Here is a 6,937-nt window from a genome sequence, read left to right on the forward strand (position 1 = left end):
GGTCCAGAAATACCAGCGCACAACCCCCACTGGCAGGGTCCACAAATACCAGCGTACAACCCCACTGGCAGGGTCCACAAAGTACCAACGTATAATCCCCATTGGCGGGGCCCACTGAAACATAGTTAGGCTGAGAGCATAAATTCGATCTATATCAAAATATTTAGTACCACAACATATATCATAATCTTTCACTAAACATGTGCATAAATCGATATACCATAACATTTCAAAAGCACTTTTCTTTTAAAACATAATTTCATAAATCATGCATAATTTCAGAGAATAATTATTTATTTTCAGAATAAATATGGAATATCTCGAGAAGATGATTCATTACTTACCTTTCACGGAGCACTAAATGAACGGATCGACTAACTTCTAGGAGATTCTTCCGTGCCTATTATCCAAAATTATATTTTTACATTAATTTAATTCAAAATTAAATCTAACAAATCCCAAAATTAAAATCTCGCTTAAAATCAGACTCGTCTCTAAACTCGATCAGAATCATCAGATGAAGCCTTCCCCTACGCTAATCTTAGAAGGATAATTTTAGAGAGAGAAAAATCCATCAAGAGAAAGAAACAAGCTAGAGAGAGAAAATTCTAGAGAGAGAAAGTAGAGAGAGAAAATCCAATTCCAGAGAGAGAAAGTCAGGGTTCAGACTGAAAGAAGAGAGAGAAGAGAGAGAAACTCTCTCTCTCATCAATTTCAATTTATTTATTTATTTATTTATTTATTTATTTATTTGTTCATACATATATATATATATATATATATATATATATATATTATTATTATTATTATTATTATTATTATTATTATTTTCTTTTCTTTTCTTTTCTTTTCTTTTCTTTTTCTTCTTTTCTTTTTCTTCTTTTTCTTCTTTTTTCTTTCCTTTTCTTTTTTTTTTTTCTCTTTTTCCTTCTTTCTCTTTTCTTTTTCTTCTTTTTCTTTTTCTTCTTTTTTCTTCTTTTCTTCTTTTTCTTAGTTCTTCCCGTGCCGGAACAGAGGACCGGCGTCCTCCGGCCTTGACCGGCCGTTCGGGCCACGGCCGCCGCGGTGGAGGCCGGCGGCCGACGGGGGCCACTCCCCCGATCACGGAGGAGACATGGCCGGCGATCACTTCCGATCGCCGGTGCCGGAAAATCCAAGGAAAAAGGCCCAAAAACAGGGCGTCTTTTCCGACCGAAAGATCGGCGATACTCGTCGCCTGCAGCCGTGCACAGGAGCATGGGAGGAAGGAGAAGAAGGAGACTCACCTCAGCCTCCGGAGACCTCGCCGGCGAGCAATTACGGCGAGAAATCGGATGGTGTCCGCGGCTCTAATTCGAGGAAATCGAAGAGAAGGAGAGAGGGAGGAGGCCAATGATCGGTCTCAAGAGGGAGGGGGTCTTCTTATAGAGCACCCTAGGACTCCGAGGGGTCCTAGGAGTCCTAATTTGCCCGGGTTTCGCCGGAGAAGAAGACTCCTATCGGGAGTCTTCTTCCCGGTTTGAATCTCCTGTTTTTCCTCTTTTTTTTTTTTATTTTGGGCTTTGATCTGCTGGCTGGGCTGGGCTTGGTTGGGCTATCACACGTTTAGTGCTCATACACAGGATTGGTCTGGCAACAATTGAATGCAAAAGCGAATAATCCTCTCACTCCTACAACACTGCGAGAACTATACACTAGCTGGAGCAAACAAGGGGCAGATAAGTCTTTAAGAATCACGCTACTCAGCCACGATGGTGACATGTTAGGTCATATGGATAAAGACTTTTTAATGTAAAATGAAAAAAATTCACCCCTAACCATCTTTTCTTCAAGCTTAACTAATAGCTAGCTGAAGTGAACCCTCCCTCATTACAAAATGAGCTGCCATCCCTTGCAGCCATTTTTTGTATGTATATATATATGTATAAAGCAATAAGCCTATTCCGAACTAGTTTGTACACAAAGATGAGTAGCCATCTCGATCGCAATCAAAAGATACAAAACGAAAGGCTACCTAGCACATCAGCCACATCTTAAATCGAATCTAATCATGGCTAGTTCTTGCTTGCTTTCGTACCGCCATATTCAGACAAAAATATTTCACTATTTAGATGAAACTTTCTTGTTCAAGAGACTGCTTTTCAAAAACCACCATTAACTGCAACAGCATGATATCCACCATGAATAAGAGTATTGTATATCAAAAAAAAACTTTGAATAACACCAAAGCAACCACCGAGCACTTGCTTGGTTGGCATCACTTCTTGCGGCTTAGGAAGAGAAACAGGATTCAGTTTTAGGTGTAGTCAACTCTTGAGCAGTGGGGCAGATACAGGGTAGAAAAAGAAAGGAATTACCTCCATCTGATCTTCTTTTAATAGAAACATTACAAGTTAGCAATTACTATAAGTTGTTTATAGAAAGAAACGATGATTTTATACGTAGTTAGCTCTCCAATGATGATTTTATTGCAACCTTGATACACCATATGATGCTTAGGTTATCACACTTAGGGAGCATTGGTCGTAAAATATTTAGTGAGGTTTTTTTTCATGGTAACTTTCTTAGATGTAGAAGCTTGTTGTGCTGTAATGGGTAGCCCTAAAGGCTCAATTCCCTGCTTTGCAGCCAACCCATAATGACGTCGATCAATGTTCTCTGTTGGTTTTTGATGCTTGCAAGTTGTTCAAGGTCAAACTTAGCTTAGCAATCAAAGGTAGAATGCTGATTCAAATTGCAAGTAGATTTTTCTCGAAAAATTGTAAAATAGATACAGTATTAGCTGAGGTAAAGTGATATAACTGAATAATTTGGTTCAAATTTTTCCACCTTTTATCTTAGGCTCTAAAAACGGAGATCTTAGTTCATCTTGGTACTGACCATTTACCAAGATGACCGATACTGCAACTTTAGAGATGTCTATCGCATAACAAAAAAAAAAAAGCATTTTAAATTGTTGTTTTTATCCTTTAATATTTTCTTTTCATGATGGTGCACATCAATTATTTCATATGAAAAATTACAGAAAACAAACCTTAGGAAATGTCTCTCTCTCCATCTAAATAGAGAACCTAGCTTCTGTTGGAGAAGGGTGCAATCTGTAGATCGTCTAGCCCTGTTTGCTTGTCCATCCATAATGTTTAACCGGTGGTGAAGTGCAATACATATTTCTTTGGCTCCTAATTACCCTAATTGCGGTAACTATTATGGAAAAATCATGGTACGAAGGTCATTAAACTGTTCTTCAAACTAGCCCTCTTGATCACTTCACCGGAGGAGAACAGATTCAACATAATAACTGAGTTTCTAAATGGACAATGTAACAAATTGGAGCTGACAGAGAGCAAATTAACTTTTTTCTGCGGTCTTAGCAGTCATCATTTAAATTTACGGTCAAGAAGTTGATCATGTATGCGTTCTCCCATGAATACCGTTGGACTTGAGAATTGTATATCAAAATCTCAAAGAAGTACCAGTACCACCATAAATCTGCTAATCGAAACGACACCATTATGAGGTTATGTTCCCTCATCCATAGCAGAAAACTGGAACAGAACGGAAATCTACATAAAACCAATGCAATCAACAATGCCAGTAAAATCTTTTTTTTTTTTTTAATTAATGAGGGAAGCAAAGTGCCAACCAGGTTTTATTAGCGAGAGAGTAGATATTTCCTGAAAGCAAATATCCTGAGGAGCTGAAAACCGGGGCAATTCCAAGAGCATTGCACAGAAGAAATACATCCACAGAAAGGACCCAAGAAATAAAAACGATGAACATTTAGAACACGAGAAAAAAGTTCTCAAGCGCTTTCAACTAAAAAAAGTATAAAGGAAGAACCCAGAGCTGAAACAACAAAAGAAGAAGAATTCTCGCATCAAACGCAGCATCAAATCAGACTCTAATAAACTATTACATAAGACATTTTACACCATAGTTTCAAGAAAGACATTTCAAACTCATCAACCTGATTGATCTCATTATTCCTCTTTTTATTATCCTCACTACCAACATTTTTTTTTGCTTTTTGATGATAACGGGAGGGAGGACTACCATGATATATCCTCCCTACCAACATTTATCCGAACTACTAGCGTTTATGCCACCAAAACCGCCTTCCTGAATTTGAAAACTTTTAGTTGGTGGCAGTAGCATTCAGCCAGGCTCGAAGCGTCTTGGCGAACTCTACCAGCTCGTCGACCTCCGGCATCACCTCCTTCACGGCATCGGCCGAGCAGAAACGTTCTGCCCATCCCACCAAAAGAGGTATCTTTTCCTTGTCTAGCAGTTTGATGCCGCCCATCTTTTCCGCCGCCTTGAGCCACCCAAAGTAGCACCCCAACGCAATGTCTAAGTAGCCAACACTTTCCCCGCCAAAGAAGTCCTTGCCTTTGGAGCATTTCTCGAAAGCCTCTTCCAACAACTGGAGTCCGGCAATCAATTGCTCTGTTGCTTCGGCCTTCCCTTCTTTATCATCAGCCTCTGCTATTATTATGAGCTTCCGCAGAGAAGGGAACCACTGATGAGGGAATAAAAGGAAGAACAAACAACCTCAATGAGTCATGTACAAAGTGAACGCAAGTTTATTTCTTTTGATGGGGTAAATGCAACTTCTTATTTTGTTTTTTATACGTGGTTAGGTTTCTCGGAGTGAGCCCGCTAAAAATCAGTTGCAATCGGGATGGGTAAACCGGGCTTCAAGCATGAGTTAGATCGGAGACGCGCCCAAAGATAGGAATCAGGGGCTGCGAAGGTCAGTCCCAGACAGCACCCACCTTCCACTGCTATGGGATTAGTGATCCAGTAATATCCATCCCATCGTGCTTGATAGAGGTATAGGAAAATATCGTAAGCTATTTATTTTAGATACGACCCAACCAAGACCTACCAAGTAATGTTATTCGTGACTTAACTCTACACATAATACCAAGATACAGGTGAAATCTAGGTCTGAAACTTAAAAACCACCCAAAAGCGATATGCCGAACGATGTTAATAAGGCAGGCACAGAAGTAATTCGATGAATCGGCATACCTTGTCATCGATGTAGACGGCCCAAAAGCGAGCAATGGCACCGTCATAGGGATCAGAGGGCAGGATGGAAGGTCCCGCTGCGGCCCAGACCTCGTCAATATACTGAACGATGATCATGGACTCACAGATGGGCTTGCCGTTGTGGATGAGGACGGGGATCTTCTTGTAGACAGGGTTGGACTTGAGGAGGAGCTCGCTCTTAGTCCCCAGCACCTCCTCCAAGAACTCATAGCCCACCCCCTTGAGGTTTAGAGCAATTCTTGGCCCATCACAAATGGGCTCGGCCACGACCACAACAACTTCAATTCCTGATCTCTTCCCATTCTGTCAGTATTCTCTCGAAAGTTGGAATGAAGGAAAATATTTGATAGTAGGTGTGGGTTAGATGTTGCTTTAGACGTGAGTATATATGGAGGAGGGGGTAGGTTTAGACATCCGTCACCCGTGACGGGATACTCTTTAAGTTCTGGTGAGAGACTCTTATACTTTTCTTTTCCCTTTTGTTTTTCTTTTTTCTTTTTTTTTTTTTTTTTTTTGTGTGGATGAGAATGGGAGGTGGTGGCCACCCAGCTTTTATTGACCGTAAAGGAGGCTGATAAAACAGCCACCACAAGTTTTATTGATGGAAGAGTTTAATACGAGAGAGGCAGAGGTTACAGAAGTGGTTGGGAGAACCGCTACCATTACAGTGTGAAGAAAAGAACAGAAAAAACAAAGTAAGGAGTGCTGAAGGTCAATAAAATGGATGAGCTCCTTCCAGTCAGGGCAGCGAAAATCACCCCCGGCACCCCTTTTCCTCAGACCACTATTTTTGTAATCAGCTGCCTCGCCACCAGAAAGCTGCCGCTGAAACTCGTTTTGTCCAATAAAATTCTGAAACTTTCGAACCATTGGATGGCAGGCCCATTTTCAAACCCATCAATAACCATTTCCAAAGAAAAAACATGGAGATGAAGTTGCGGAGAGTTGTGATGTCTATGTAGTGAACCTTAGGAATTCCAAGAGATCCCCAAAGTCATCAATTGTCGGGATGCGGAGTCAAGTAATTGAATCTGAGAATAGTTTCTCCTAATTTTTTTTCCAAACCTCACCAAATTCAGCCATTTCAGCGGAATTGCAAAGCACAGACCATTGTTGAAGGGACATGATTGCTTCACTTGTAATTGAGGAAATGGATTTGTGTTTATTGAGGAACAGTCTAGCATTCCTTTCTTTCTAACATGACCATGCCACACTTACCAATAGCATGAGAATGATACGCCTTGTTTTCCTAGGAAAGTTCCGCTCCATCCAATCAGTGTAGAGATGGTGAAAAGTTGACCGTAGATGAAGGACATTTAATTGGGAACAAAGATGCTTTCAAATTGTACTAAATATTTGACAAGTGGAGAATACATGGTCGATTGCTTCTAGGGCTTGCCCACAATTCACACAGGATCCGAGGCCTGTGCCAAGTTTGTTTCCAAGAACCTCTCTTATGTGGAGCTTTTTCCACCAAGCAAGCCAGAGAAAACATTTGATCTTCTGTGGTATGCACAGACTCCAGAGTATAGGTGCGAAACTACAACTTACTCCTCGAAGGTTCATGAATTTATAGAGTGATGAAGAAGAGAACTCACCATTATTCGTAGCTCTCCAAACAAAGCGATCCTCAGATGGACTAGATCCTAGAAAGGAGACAATGAAGCTCAGTATATTAAACCATAGTGGGGCTGGTGGTGTTTGGTGGTGGCTTGATGGATCAAATTTGAGTTCTATGATTGAAGAAATAGACAATCAAATCATTTTTTTTCCGATTAAAAGAGTATAGTCCAGAAAAATAATTTTGAGAGGAGCATCACAAATCTAAGGATCTTTTCAAGATAAAGTGTGTTTTCCATTTCCAAAATAAAGTGTGCCACCCAGCTTTTACTAAGAGCTGGAA

At 40.4% G+C, this 6,937-nt stretch overlaps 1 pseudogene; it reads right to left on the reverse strand.

Annotated features, from left to right (window-relative positions):
* Positions 1 to 3,848: 3,848 nt before the first annotated feature.
* On the reverse strand, positions 3,849 to 5,524 carry LOC105043367 (glutathione S-transferase U17-like; annotated as a pseudogene).
* Between the last annotated feature and the right edge of the window lie 1,413 nt (positions 5,525 to 6,937).

This window comes from Elaeis guineensis, chromosome 4 (genome assembly GCF_000442705.2).
Source record: "Elaeis guineensis isolate ETL-2024a chromosome 4, EG11, whole genome shotgun sequence".
NCBI classification, from domain to species: Eukaryota; Viridiplantae; Streptophyta; class Magnoliopsida; order Arecales; family Arecaceae; genus Elaeis; species Elaeis guineensis.